Source organism: Paramacrobiotus metropolitanus, unplaced genomic scaffold (assembly GCF_019649055.1).
Source record: "Paramacrobiotus metropolitanus isolate TYO unplaced genomic scaffold, Prichtersi_v1.0 Parri_scaffold0000249, whole genome shotgun sequence".
Lineage (NCBI taxonomy): Eukaryota > Metazoa > Tardigrada > Eutardigrada > Parachela > Macrobiotidae > Paramacrobiotus > Paramacrobiotus metropolitanus.
The window spans coordinates 33,348-48,281 of NW_026570469.1; the positions used below are offsets into that span (position 1 = coordinate 33,348).

At 42.5% G+C, this 14,934-nt stretch overlaps 1 long non-coding RNA gene across 1 annotated transcript; it reads left to right on the forward strand.

Annotated features, from left to right (window-relative positions):
- The first annotated feature begins 406 nt into the window (after positions 1-406).
- On the forward strand, positions 407-3,578 carry LOC129601550 (uncharacterized). The gene is made up of 3 exons (XR_008692241.1): positions 407-582; positions 2,701-3,181; positions 3,244-3,578. It is a non-coding gene; the product is annotated as an uncharacterized LOC129601550 (long non-coding RNA).
- The last annotated feature ends 11,356 nt before the right edge of the window (positions 3,579-14,934 follow it).

Here is a 14,934-nt window from a genome sequence, read left to right on the forward strand (position 1 = left end):
TTTCAAGCTTGTAAAACATCGCTTGCACTTAGTGCCATTTGCATTTACAGTGTGATCAACGGGAGTCTGATTACTGGATGTCTGTTCTAACCGAATAGCGCGTAAACCCAATAACACACGTTCCAAATCCGACATTATTTCTGTGTGGTTACTTTTGCAGGGTGGCGTATCGGCTCCGCGCATGACCATGTTTCTCAGCAAGATTTGTGAAAAAATCAGCAAGTGTGGCGTTCCGTCTTCGGAAGGAGATGTGGACACCAAGAGCAGTAGCGCTGGAGGCATCTGCGTCCAAGAGGAGACCCATCATGAGAGTAAATCCTTCGCTCTGCAGTGGACGGTGCAGAACTTTTCGGTATATCGGAATCACACGGAACCTATAATGAATACCGGCATCACCATGGCGAAAGTTGGGATGCAGGACTGCAAAGGACGCTGGCGTGTCAAAATTATTCCGTGTCATACACTCAAAGATACTGCGGAGCGACAAGAGTATGTGGCGGTATTTTTAGCCCTAACGGATCAAAGCCTGCAATCGACGGGGTATACTGGCCAGAAGAAAATCCTGGCTACAGCCCATATCCGGTATGTAACCGTATGTTTCCTTAAGTACGAGAAGCTAACTGCGTTTAGCCAGATATCTACCCCTGAGATTTTTTCTCGTCCTAAAAGTATAGGGGGCTCCTAAAGCTGAGTTAACTGATCCCTGTACTTGCTGCCGTCATCCGGCTGGAGTATGACTGTTGCGGTTGTGAGTACATGGTGCTTAGGTATCGCGCCTGATTTAGCCATATGTACGAGGACATTTGGGTGCTGTGAACATACCCTGCACAATTAGGCTGCGATGAACAGCTGGTTAGCCGTAGCTCGCAACGCTACTGATATAACAGTCTGAATGCAAACGGCTATAAATTAATAACAGTCGATTGCCTCAACCGTGTATGCCATCCTGGGCGGCTGGCAAACCAGCCCGTAATGTTACGAAATTGGTCGCATCCACGGGGCCCGCGCTCAAGCTCTGAATCTGACTCAGACTCTGACCGCTCAAACTCTGACTCTGACCACTCAAAGTCTGACTCTGACTGTCCAAACTCTGACTCTGACTGAATAACCTAAGAATAACTTAAGAAACCTAAGAAACCTAGGAACCCTAAGAACCCGAAGAAACCTAAGAAACCTAAGAAACCTAAGAAACCTCAGAAACCTCAGAAACCTAAGAAACCTAAGAAACCTAAGAAACCTATTAAGAAACCTATTAAGAAACCTAAGAAACCTTCAGAGTCAGAGTCAGACTTTGAGCGGTCAGAGTCCGACTTTGAGTAGTCAGAGTCAGAGTTTGAGTGGTCAGAATCAGAGTCAGAGTCAGAGTTGGAGTCTAGGCCCATCCACGGATTTTAAACAGATTTTCTCCATAGACTGGTATGCTAACTTCAGATGCCTGTCATTCTTGATTTTGAAAATGAAATTGTTCAAGTCATATACCCAACGGCAGAAAATTAATTTTCACGATTTTTGACACCAAACAAGTTGCAGTTTATGACAAGTTATAGCTGTTTGAAGTTTCTCGTAGACACAGCATAGAATCGCCGCGTGGGACCCTTGATCGTGAATTGTATGCTAAGTCTACAAGAAAACTAAAATGGCTGTAACTTGTTTCATTTGCCACAAACCACAACTTCTTTGGTCTCAAAAATCGTGAAAATTAATTTTCTGTCGTTTGGTATATGACTTGAACAGTTTCATTTTCAAAATCAAGAATGACACGCATCTGAAGTTAGCATACCAGTCTATGGAGAAAATCTGTTTAAAATCCGTGGATGCGACCAATTTCGTAACATTACGGGCTGGTTTGCCAGCCGCCCAGGATGGCATACACGGTTGAGGCAATCGACTGCCATTAATTTAGCCGGCTGTTCATCGCAGCCTAATCGTGCAGGGTATGTTCACACTTCACAGCACCCAAATGTCCTCGTATTGCCGCAACGTCATACTTCAGCCGACTGACGGCAACAAGTAAACTACAGTGATCTTTAACTCACCCCCAGGAAACCCTTTATACTCGTATATATTGGCGACGTACACATGTTGCGCATACGCGGAATATTCGCTTGCTGCAGCCGCCCGCAATAGCCTATACCACAAAGTTGGTGTACAGGAAATTTGCAACAGCAGCGCCCGATAAAACACACAAATATTACGCAGTGGAAGCGATATTTTCCGGTACACAGAACCTGTAGTTTGGGTTGTATAAAGTAAATCTTTCTGCCACCCGCAGCAGAAATGGAATCAGATTCCGATGAAATGCTCTCTGGTATTCGTTCGCTTGTGTGAACGATTTGCTGTTGCTTCATGCATAGCACCGCAGCTTACCGTTTTTAATGTTTCCTCATACAAGTAATTAGGGATTAACCATTTATAAACGGCATTGTTCATAAACTCATGATACAGGATGACCAAGCGTGCACGTACTTGAAGAAGGTTCCTCCCGACTTCAGAATGTTCCTTCCATTAATTAAAAATTCGTTGCGCAGTAAGTTTCCAACACAATTTATAGGTCCAGGTAATCCAACATAGAGTTGTTCGAAAGATAATCTTGCCTACCAACGTTTTTACAGAATCTATTCGTTCCGGAATAGTGAAATCAATTAAATGGTTATAATTTAAATTCCCATCTCTCGTATTTTGCAAGCGTTTTTTATTTAGACTGCTGACTGGAAAATCAATGACCCTCATAGCGCATGCTGCTTCCAGTGCCCCGGTGCTATTTGATTCACGGAGCTCTGCGCTGGGACTGGCAAAATCTGTCCTGAGCTCGACTCTGTTCGGCAACGCCGGGAACATTGGTTTAATCGAAGATGACAGCATAACCATCACCATCGAAGTGACGCTGTTCCATAATCCGCAAAATGTCCGTCGGCTGCGTCCACTGATGCCGGCATGGTTATGCAAAAGCGTTGACAGGCAGGAGGACCAGCCTGAGCTGTAGAACGTTCTATGGACTGCAAAGAAGGTAACAACGACGGAAACGCACTCCGAATTCCTGACGTTCTGAATGCCGCATCTGGGATTAAGAAGAATATGGAGCGGGAATGCGGTATGATAGCAGCGAATGGGAAATGTGCATATCTGTATAAGGTCGAAACTGGTCCGGTCAGTGAAGACAGCATTGTGGGGATCGCATCAGGTAATGTACGGTTCCCTTGACAAAGTTCAAGTACTTGTTGTTCTATTGATCTTGTTTTACAGAGACTGGAGCGGAGTGTCAATATCAGAAACCCGAGAAATCACCACCGCCACCGTATGAGAAATTTTAACGTCATTTCGCGCCCTCCTGCTACACGACGACGATGGCTATATAAAAAGTTCATGTTCTCCTTTAAGTCTCTTACTAGAGCATGTACGTATCTGTCAGTTACCTACGATATCCCATTAACGTTCATTAGCCTATGTAACCTTCAGCCAGTTTGATCAAAACTGATTTCGATTTTGATGATGTCCGAAGCTTAACTGATTACGTAGTGCGACCGCGCTTTGCAGTTTTTTATTACTCGCTGATTCGCTTAACCGCTGCACGTAAAATACAATGTTTAAGTAAAGAAAATGTTATTACCCGGAAGCTTAAGGGAGCTAATTTTTGAAATTGTAATAGATATTTTGGCTAATAAAGCCTTTACATGCCGTTTTGCTGGCTGCGTTGCTCATGCACTTGCGTACAGATGCCAAGTCTGTACAGACCTGTACGTACTGGTGACAATTTCACAGCTTCCATGGCAAAAACACAAATGCGCCTCTCCGGGCACTTCGGCTTAAGCGATGACATAATTATGGTTGAGCAATTTTAAAAGGCTAATTAATATACTTACACATGGAGACATCTTGATCTCTTCGAAGCGGTGTCCCGTGATGACCGTTTTTTTCCACCTCGTACAATAAAAAAACCTCTGCGCATTGCGTCCGCGTTATGTAACGAGCAAACCGAACTTAGATCGATCCCGGTCTAAATCGATCCGCGAACAGGACCTGGAAACCTTAGCAACGCAAAAAATAAACTGCAGCCGCACATTCCACTTGTTTAATAGGTAGCTGGTAGATCACTACCCGAGTAGTTGTTGTTACATAAACATTAGGTCTACCGCAGATGTTGCTATTCAAGCAAGTCGAGTCTTCCTTTTTTAAGTGGCATGGCAGTAAAATTTAACTAGGAAGTTCAGATAGCTGAAAAAATGCCAGGTACCGTTATTTATAGCAAGTACCAGTACCCAGAAAGAAGGATTTCTCATGAGTCGAAAAACCAAATATTTTTCTCTTGTGGAATTTTGTTCGATGCGAAATTTCCCGGATGATTCTTGAAGTATTAGGTGTGACAACTGTACTATGCTTTTGACAGTGGAATATCAACCACCTGCAACCTAGGTAGGTACTTCTTAATGAATATTTTGCAGTCTTATACAATGTAAACTTTGTAAAGTAGTCTCACTGATTTTTGCGGTGGCGCTGCATCTGTTCACGACTGTTCTGATTTCGGGTCGCGGGATACGATTTTGGCTTGAAAACTCTGGTCTACGCATGAAACTTAAAGTTTGCCAACTCTATAGATAGATAAAGACTGAACTATATTCTGTAGAAATTCCATAAGCGGTTGGGATACAAATTTGGCGTTTAATACTAATTTCGTGATTACCGGGCTCGTAGCCAGTGGTAACTCAAAGCTTGCCAATTCAAGATGGGCATTGAGCTGGCACAACGCTTCTTTCGGCACTAAGACTTCCCATTTCGCCACTTTACTTATACAGGGTGCACTTTTCAGTGGGAATCTGGACTGATACATAGATAGATAGGCCGTCTTCTTATTTCGCTTTTTTAGGATGTCATGGTGATTCAGTGCAGAAAAATTTTACACGGATTTTCTGAGTACTAAATAACGCTTTGCCAGCTCCTGCGCGAAGCTGGCGAAGCTTTTCCGCCCACCATCAGATAATGATAAGCAATATGTCATAATCCAAAGTTAAATTTATTGAATTAACGACTCGTTAACCCCTGCGTTTTGCAAAAGATTTGATTCTCTTTTATGCCCTAACAGCTCTTATTTTCTTATAATCCTAAAATTAGTACGAAATGAGTAGCTTCGTTCGTCAGAATGTCCAACACGGAAGTTCAATAACAACCGGCATTAAGGATAAAGCGAAAGTGGACATTGTACTCGTACTGTAGGTAGTACTAGTACCTAATACGTGTATTATAGTAGTATGTCACTGCAACGTGTGTTGTATTTCACGCGAATCTAGGGAGCGACTCTATAAGACACATCAAGAAAGTATTTGGAAATATGTATGATTAACATAATTGATTTCAATTTGTTTGCCCGCCTAATGGATTTTTTAACTATAAGGGGAGAGTGAACTAAAGGTAGAGAAAGCATAAACTTTTTCTGATGATTAAACGAGTGTATGGAATGTCTACTCATTGCCCAACATCTTTGAAGTTTGTCTGCTTTTATTTAAGAAGTGAAATGGTAGTTTAAACTTAGCTACGATGAAGATGTTACAGAAAAATCTACTAAATAAGTAGTTCAACCGGCAGAAGTTAAATGCTGTCTTTGGAGATGCTAAATCAAAGTTCCGGTGGAAATAAAAAAATTTTTATTCTGTCTGTGTGATTGTCTGTCTGTACTATAAATTTTATTTCCTCATTAGGTTATTACGTTTTTTATTGAAAACTAATATTTCTTCGTTATTCATTCTAGTAAGAGAATGGCCTTTGTAAAGGAACAGGATGGCCTTTGTACTTCATTTGCTGACGGAATAGAACGAATAATGACAATATTGTCAGGCAGAATAGATACGTCGCTGTTAATACAGAAATGGTATGCAACGTACCATTCAGACATCTACTGGACCAAAAACTGCTTTTGTCTCCATAATATGCGTATTAGCGTCGAATATCATTTGATATTCTGAAGTATATGGTTCTGAAGTTCTGAAATGAATCGTTGTTCTTTTGGTTTTCGAATAAGCGGATCGATCAGTTTTACCGTTGTATCCTCTTTGATAAAATTGTTCGAAGGCGGTTGACATTGTCATCAAAAACCACTGCACGTATATCGCCACTAGCATCTTGACAAGTGAACGCAAGGAATACACCGGATGTTTCGTTCGTATTCGTAGGTTTTCTGGCGTACTTCAATAAACCTCTTATTCAATAAACCGGCACCCCTTTTAGTCCTGTACTATATTCCGGCAGCCGACTGGTCGAAAAGGTTTATCGAAGAGGTTTATCGAAGTATATATTGCTGTTCTTCAGTATTGTATATTCGGTCCGTCAGTTCAACACTATTTAGCACTGTAGTCTATATTTAAAGCAGCACACTAAGCATAAATAAAATTACTGACATAAATACTGTAAACAAATGTTGAATTTACTGATTTAAAATTATATGCTATGAAATTAAAATTCCCCATTGCCGTTTGATACTTGGATCCAACTCAGCGATAAGCATTTTTGTACGATTTTCTGGGGCATCGTTTGCAATCCGTTTTGACACCTTTAGAATGTTCAAATTTGGTATCTGCTTGTTTTAGCAGTGTAGTACCTTTTAGCCCACATTTTATTTCGCGGATTATGATAGTTTTCCTGCTTTACCAACAGATAACAAAGACGTAAGTGATTAAGTAGTTCTTGTTTACGTTCTTATTCTAAACTTTCTTTTCATTTTGTTATTATTTTAATTTGTTCTTATTTTAAACTTACTCGAACTCGCCAGCGTAAACTGAATATTTTGGATCCAAGCTAAAAATGGGCAGTCAAATTCAGCTGGGCATGCCAGCCCATCCAGAATTATACATAGCTGAAATTTCAGGAAATATGATGCATATTGCATACCTTTGCAGCAGAATTTATACACCAACCTGCTGTCATATGAACAACATCTCGAAGTGTGCACTTTCGGTCTTGAACTTTTCCACCAGGCAATGCCACTCGGGAAATGGCATATGCCATTGCCGGTGGCAACAGCCATTGGCAAGTGCCACTGCCACCTTTTACACCCTGCCGGTGAAAAGTCCCACAAACACACGGGCTAATTTATTAAAATAAAAATTTAGTTGGGGTTCTGCATCCACCGCCACCTGCATCAGGCTTTCCAGATCCGGCAAACGCTGTTCGGCCACCCCAGTTGAACGGCGGAACGCATTTACCGCCGCACGTAACGAGCGCATGTTGTTCGACGTTTTCTGAATATTGGTCAGGAGCCGGGCCCAATGTTGCATCCTAACGTCACCATAAACGTTCTCGCCTACGTGCGGGGTAAACATTTCCGTAGCGTTCTTTCTGAGCCGATTGTACACGCGGGGGCGCAAGGTGTAGGCCAGGCAGCACCCCAAGGATTCATTTGGGTTAGCCCGGCAGTTACGCTATCTGGCCTTGGACGGATCCACATCCTCTTTTGCTAAGAGTAATGCTTCTTCCTATTCCAGCGCGAGACGGCGAGAGTCGATACCGGCTGCCTTTCGCAGGCTGTTCCCGATTTCTACCACCACCTGCAATTGTCCATGCTGCGCTCCGAAGTATTGGGACAATACTTCGGACACGCTCTCATCGGTCTCCAGTGCCTTGGGCCCTGTTAAACAAATATATTTGCATAATTTTATTTTTTAATATATTAATTAAATTATATATATATGTACTGTATATATTTTTATATGTACAATTAAACCATTTAAATTTACCTGCATTAATCCTTACTTTTATTAATAGTATTGTGTATAGTTTCTGCGTACGATCTTTTCTTTTCCGCGGCGGCTTAAGTTAGCGATCCTTTCGTGCAGAAAAGTGGGGTTACGCGGGTCTCGGGCACTCCCGCTTCCTCCCTTTCTGCCGCAGAGAGGTGTAGTTTGAAAAACATTGGACACGGTGCCGATCACGGTATTGTCTGGAGTGGACGCAGTACGAGATAAACATTACAAGTACGAGAGCGTCCACTCTAGAGATTTAACATTTGCTTCGCGGCGTTTGTGCCGTACACGATTTTACAGCGGTTAAGGATCCATTTATCTGGTTTGGTTCATCAAGCCAGCAGTAGCTGTCTGAGTATCCAGGTCCTCTTGATTGAAGACCAGAAACCGCGTGTTTTCTACAGTACTATGAATGGTGCAAAAACTTCTCGAGAAAATTATTTAAATTTTTGTTCGTAAAAGTGAAAAGTAAAGGTCGTAATTATTGGGGTCTGCAGCCCTGTATTTCGCGACCCGTTCGCCCCCGTGCAGGAAGCCGTTAATTTTTTACTACTTTCATATCACAAATTTTTTTAAAACTGAAGCCAATCTTTCTAGCCCAGAGGCGCTAATTCGTCCTCCCAATTGTTTCTAAATGGTCAAGTACTTCCGCCCTTTCATTTCTGGAAAGCCGCTTCCAGTCCTGGACAAAAAAAGCCGTCCAGCTTGGTTCGTTCTTCTGCGATCGAGCACAAGGACGGATGCTTTCAACGACTTCTGTTACGGGCACAGATGAGTTTAATTGCTGCTGAGCTGTTTAATCCTTAACGATCTGCCCGTCTCTTTATGACGAGCCGTTCATTGGTGGTTCTTTCGGATGCCAGCACCCATCAGTCAACATGGGTTGTCCAGTAAGCGCACCTATAACAGTGTAACGTTCCCTGCAGATTAAACCACACTACTGTTGCATCTTTTGCAACCCGCGAATGATACACAGTACTTCGCATATGGTGTGAACATGCCCAGCGTACGTAGTACGGTAACACAGGCTTGAAATTTTCCACCAGATCAAAACAGTGGTTTTTGTTAGCGCGAATTTGAAGGGATGACCAAACGACCAGAAGGCAAACGAATTTGTAACCTCCAAGACGACGAATGCTCACGTTTTTTTCTCCACTGCATTTGTCATAAGGTCGGCGTAGTCTCTCCACAACGGAAGCTTGTGGTCCGGATGGATTAGCGACGCCCACTAAATTTCCGCTTCCAAATCTCCTTGGCAGGCGACGTCTACCATGGTGATGCGGCACCGAAATGCCCATTGGTCAAAGTACTTATATTTTCCGTTCGACTCAATAATTTATCAGCGTTCGTTCAGTCAAAGAAATCTAAACTGAGTCGCTCCACGGAACAATTTTCATCTTGTTTGATGATTGCTGCGGCTTGCGCTCTACCGCCGTGCCACTGGTGCTCGCCTGGACACCACTTCACCCTCCCTGGCAACCCAACGCCAGAAATACCCTCCCTGGCAACGCAACGCCGGTCACGCAACTCCAGAAATAACAGCGCCAACGTGTAAAATCGTACATATGCACGAAAAGCTTAGACCTAGCGTCCATTACTTCAAGCCAATGCTGTACCGTTGCGTAATGGTACAACAGCGTGCCCTGGTCATCGGGATCTGCATCGCTGCTAGACTCCCGCGCCGCGCGTGTACGTTTACCTGCCACACGGTGGTGTGCTTCTGCTTCCTTGCTGCTTACCTTCTTCGCCGGTGCCTTGGTGACCTTTGCAGCGGCCGATTTTGTCTTGGTAATCGGCTCGCGTTTAGCCTTTGCTGATGGTGGCTTATCTTACGGCCGGCGGAACGGGTTGGGTAAAAGTGGTTTAAGAGTGAAAACAATGGCGTTATGCCGCAATACGGTTCATAAGCGGCCAGCGATCCCTTGAGTAGGCTTGTTTTATCAAGCCAGTTATTGTTATCTGGAACAACTATTTCTCTTGACTGACGACGAGGAATAAGGATGGTTTGCGAGTCATATGCTGTATTAGAAAAGTCTGGAATCTGTAAAATAGGATCTGTATGTGGAAATAGAATCTATAAAAAATCATCCATGTTTTTACTTGTACATACGAACATTAAAGATCACACAATCAGTGCGGTTTCATGACCTTTTTCAACTCCAGTTGGTTAGAAATCCTTTGAATTTTAAATATTCTAATATCGCCAAAGGCTTTTGAAGTGCACTGTTTGTCCTAGTCCAGATCTTCTAGTTTTTCCTCCGGATTATTATTGAGATTGTTGGAAATTTAAGCTCTTTTTTCCCGTCATAATTTCTTCCAACCCCCGATGAAAACAGTTACAAGCTCGTTTCATTTATAGATTCCCTCTGCTTCTTGTTATTTATTCAAAAGCCCGAACCTTTACAATTTTACAAAAATACCGTCTAACAAATACAACATTGCAATACCATTACATACAGTAATTCTAGTTTTGCCATATACGGACGCCTATGCTCCTGAGGGATAAAATCCTTAATGGCAGACTCCTTGTATGAAAAGACTTTACGAGCTGCGAGTTCAAAATCGTCACGAAACAAAAGCAAATTTTTCTTGGGATCCCCAGTCAAATCAAGTCACTTCGCTGCAAACAACTCTCTATGATAGTCCTATACCACTGCCAATAAACAGAAAGTAACAAATTACATTAACTTCCTGTTCAGTCCAATAACACTTTCTGTGTTCTCCGCGACAACGTCATTTTAATCCCGTTAATATATCCCTAGCAGTTGTCAGTGCATGTTCAATCAGTCCCTTTACATTTAAACCCCACTCTTCCAATTCTTTGTTGGCCATCGTATTATCATTTTCCAGTACTGGCACAGTTGGCGCACAGATAATTAGTTGACGGCCAACTAAACCGTCCATGGTTCCTAACTTGAACCGTAATTACCGCATCAGGGTAATAATTGTCAACTACTGAAAGCCTAAAAAAATTGGTTGGCACAAATATTATCACTTCGCTCAGTAAGAAAAATAACTTTTTACGCAAACTTACTATTTCTATCAATTCTAGGGTCTAGCAAAGCGAACGTAGCGACGGGAGTAGAATACATATTAAACAAACTTTTGGTTGTGCGATGTCTGTAACATCTACCGTTACAACGCAACATCAACAGCTCGCTATGGAGTATATTCGAAGAAAGTACTGTAAGTACAACAACCATGCTTCTTATTTCTTAACATGTAATAGTTTTAAGTCATTCACAGCATATTTCAGTGTAGTTCCGCTGTTGAAGTACCTAAGTAGTTTTCGTTTTGAGCAGCATTCCGGATGCCGAATATGGGCATTCTTTTGCTTGCCCATTGCGGAAACTATTTCATTGCCTAAGGCCCAGGTTCCACAATGAAAGGATTAATGCGCATTACTACTATAATTTCGTTGAAATAACGTTTTGGCCTACGTTTCCAACTTTCCAAGTTTGCTGTACTCCTGTTTAGCGTAGAACGCGCAGGACTGTGCTGCAAGCACAATACTCTTGCTTAATCAGCCTCAGTAGAGTTGGTAGTGGTAAACATGACATCAAATTAATCGTGAATAGTGTCGTAGTACGAGTTAGAGTAAGCAGTAGTCACTGCTATAAACTTATCAACTATTAAGTACTGTAGTTACTTTTCTGACTAATAAGTCAGAAACTGATAATGTCATTACAGCGGATAAAATCCCACCTCCCTTAAACTTGAACCAAAATGCTTTGAGAATTAATCGTGTCAAAAACGGAGCTGGAATAAAATAGTATATGCATTTTTCTATAAAATAATTATCGTCGTCTTAAGCAAAAGCATTGACCGTGAGTCCGAATTGCTAAGAGTGCTCTCTCTACCTATCTGCTGTACATAATTATACGCGAGCGTATTAGCATAGACATCCAGCGGGGGAACGCTCCTCCATTAATGGAACAGCTCCACCGGGAGGAAATTCAGATCAGCTGTTCTCTGTTCTTACATCTCCGTGGCTGTTTACTGATGCTGTGTACTGCGTTGTGATGCTAAAACTAATGCGTCTTGCTTTGACCCTAAACGCTAAAGTGGAAAAAAATTGATAGTACGTAAATAACTTTGCAAAAGAAACTGCTAACTAAACAAGTATCTATGTGCTGAAAGTGCTGCTGTAACGTGTATGTACGTACCTAGCTGGTACATCAAGTAAATACTTTATCAAAATTAATTAAATAAATTTTGTAATTACTAGTAAGTACTTATTTATTAAAGTGATTTCGGTCCATGTTTAAACATCGCTCGAAATCGAAAATTGAGAACGGACGGATATACATCGTACTGTACTGTCTGTACATTTACGTACTCACTCGAGTTTGCCAAACGCCAACTCACGGTACGAAGGTTGGAGCGCTTCCATGATACGCAAAACTTAGTGGTGGTTGTAATTTGCACCGAGCGAGTTGCAGTGCCACTGGTACGTGGTTTTGGGTTTGTGTCGGTTGGTAGGAGAGCCACTGTACTGAGAAAAGATTTACTGTACATGAGGCTGCTCGCGGCTTCAGTTTTGCAGCACTAACCAGTAAGCCTGCAGTATCTCGTTGCGCTCCATGCAGATAATGATATCACCATGGCAATGCAGATTACCGACTAAGTAAGTAGTTAGGTAATACATAGTTCTTGTGCGAATCTCGCACTACAGTTCGTTCGTGCATTGCCCACGTTGTATTTTCTGGGCATATGGAAAAGGTTGCAATAATACAGTACTGTTTTAAAAGTTCAGTCGAAAAATAATCAATAAATAATTTCACTTTCTGGATAATTCAGATTTCTGTTCCATAATGCACCGGATTCCCTTTTTTCCAGCACGAATTTCGATTTAGACAAAGACCAGTAAGTCAGTCTTGCTGACTCGCATTCCTGTTTTAGAAATTGACATGATTGTATTAACTATTAACTGAGTGAATGCCGTGTATACTGTATCTTGCGATCATCGTTAAGTGAGTTGGCACTCGGCAGGTTGTTCAACTTATGACTTCAACTTTGACTACCCTGGCGCTTGGGTTTGATTTGCACCCGATTGCATTCATTCAGATAGCTCAGAATGCAGCTCAGAGCTAGAAAAATTCCAAATTTTATTTTGAAATGAACGTTTTCCGATTTAACCCGTGCACTACCATTTTATTTTCTAATTGTTGGCTACAATCTGACATCTTTGTATCAGCCATGTACTTCCCAATTCCATGCTTTTTAGCAGTGCTTCCGTAGCCGGCTGACCATGCTTGCTGCTCATGGCCTCCTGTCGAGGGCTTCCTCTAAACGTGATAAAGTCTGTCGTCATTAAGTAGTAAATACTGACGAGTCACACCGTTGGCCACGCCGTTTTAGGAACGTGGAGAACACGTTCTACTCTCGAACATCCGCTGAAACACACGCTTAACGGCGTTTCGCCGCAGCTTGCTGGAAAACTCTAACAGGACTTCTCCGCCGTAGCTAAACGTAGGTGACCCACATCACCGCCAAGTTTGTTTTCGAACGCCTACTCCAGCTTGTCCACGATCTATGCGTTCGTGTAGTCGTCCGGGACGCGCGGTAGGCACATGGAATGGACTTTAATGGCGCATTTTCATTGCCTCTACAGGCTACACCCATGGCGTCCAGGAGGACCGCCTTTTGCTTATCTGTTTCCGTGATTCTCTTTACTTACCGTAGTTGCGGTACCTGAACTATCATGACCTCAAAGTCTTTATGGCAGGCATGAAGCACAGAAGCCCCGATTCTCTTCCGTCATCATTGCGTGCCACAGGAGCAGCGGAGGTCGCGGGTAGTACTCGATGAAGTCATTCTTATGCTCGCTGAATACAACAAGACCTGCACGCCACGAGTGCAGCACTTACTGCACGATTTTACTGCCGCACGATTCGTTGCTTACTGAGCGCGCACGTAGAAAATAAGACGATGACAATAACGGTTGTCATACCACGTCATATAGTTACAGAAAGTTCCTAGCTATCATTGCTAGAGTGAAAACGATGTATCGATCTGCTTCGGCTATCCGAATGACGGAATGAGCAAGGCTACTTCCTGTTTTGTGTTTGAGTCCCATGGACGTGACTATGAACAGGACGCGGTAATTCTTAGTACTATTTACCATCGGGTAAAAACTTGAAAAGCCTTGACATCGACATTTCTCGTAATTCTAGATTTTTCTTTATTGCCATCGACAATTAACACAAACTTTTACTTTCCTGCTGCGAAGAATTTATCTCTCCTGTTACTCATACCACCCCGGCCATGACAATCTAGAAATTTTACAATGAAAAGCAGACAGTTATCTGTATTTATTTTCCATCTCGTAAAAAGGTGAAAGTCTTGGTTGGAGATAGGCATTGCTCGTTTTCCCGGTTTTTTCATTGATTCCGTCAACGAACAAAACAAACTTTTCCTTCTCATTGCCGATTTATCGCGAGCAAAAGCTCTTCCAGGCATAAGGGTTAAATTAAATTTTCTAAGTGTGTGAATTTCTTACCCAATGAATGATCATAAAATGGACGGTCCGAATTTTTCACGTTGAAAGGTCATCCAACGTCAAGTTTTATGCCTAGAGGCTAGATCAATTGAGAGCGCAGCAGCGAAGCGCCGCCGCCTTTCCTAAACTCCGGTGGCCCGAAAATATTGCGAGGCTTGCTGCTTGGCTCCAGTCTTGTGATATACCGGTTCGTTATTCTCGTTGAGTCTCTTCTCGGATACAAACTGGGACACTGAACTGCCATGACCTCCAAGTCATTATGGCAGTTTCGAAGCGCAGAAGCTCGGATCCTCTTCCGTCGTCATTGGGTGCCGGTCCGCCGAAGGAGGTCCTAAGAAAATGCTGGGCCTAAAATAATGCTAGGCTTGCTGCCCGGCTCCAGTCCTGCGCAAATGTACCGGTCCGTTATTGCCGCTCAACCTCATCTCGGATATAAACTGGGACATGCTCTACTATGCTTCTATGTGGGCTTCGAGATTTGGCAGTGCGTCGGTAAAAAAGCTCACCACTTCTTGGAAAATTCCTTTAGTACCAGACAAAGTATTATATAGAGGTAGCTAATGTTGGCCTGCAACTTAACATCAACATTTATTATTACGCTTGGGAAAACCACAGTAAACGCAAATTAAGCGCAGCAAACTTGTTAAAATTACCTTTTGTGGTAGCGAAAATTGTTTATGCTTTCCTTATTGTCGTTTTAACAGC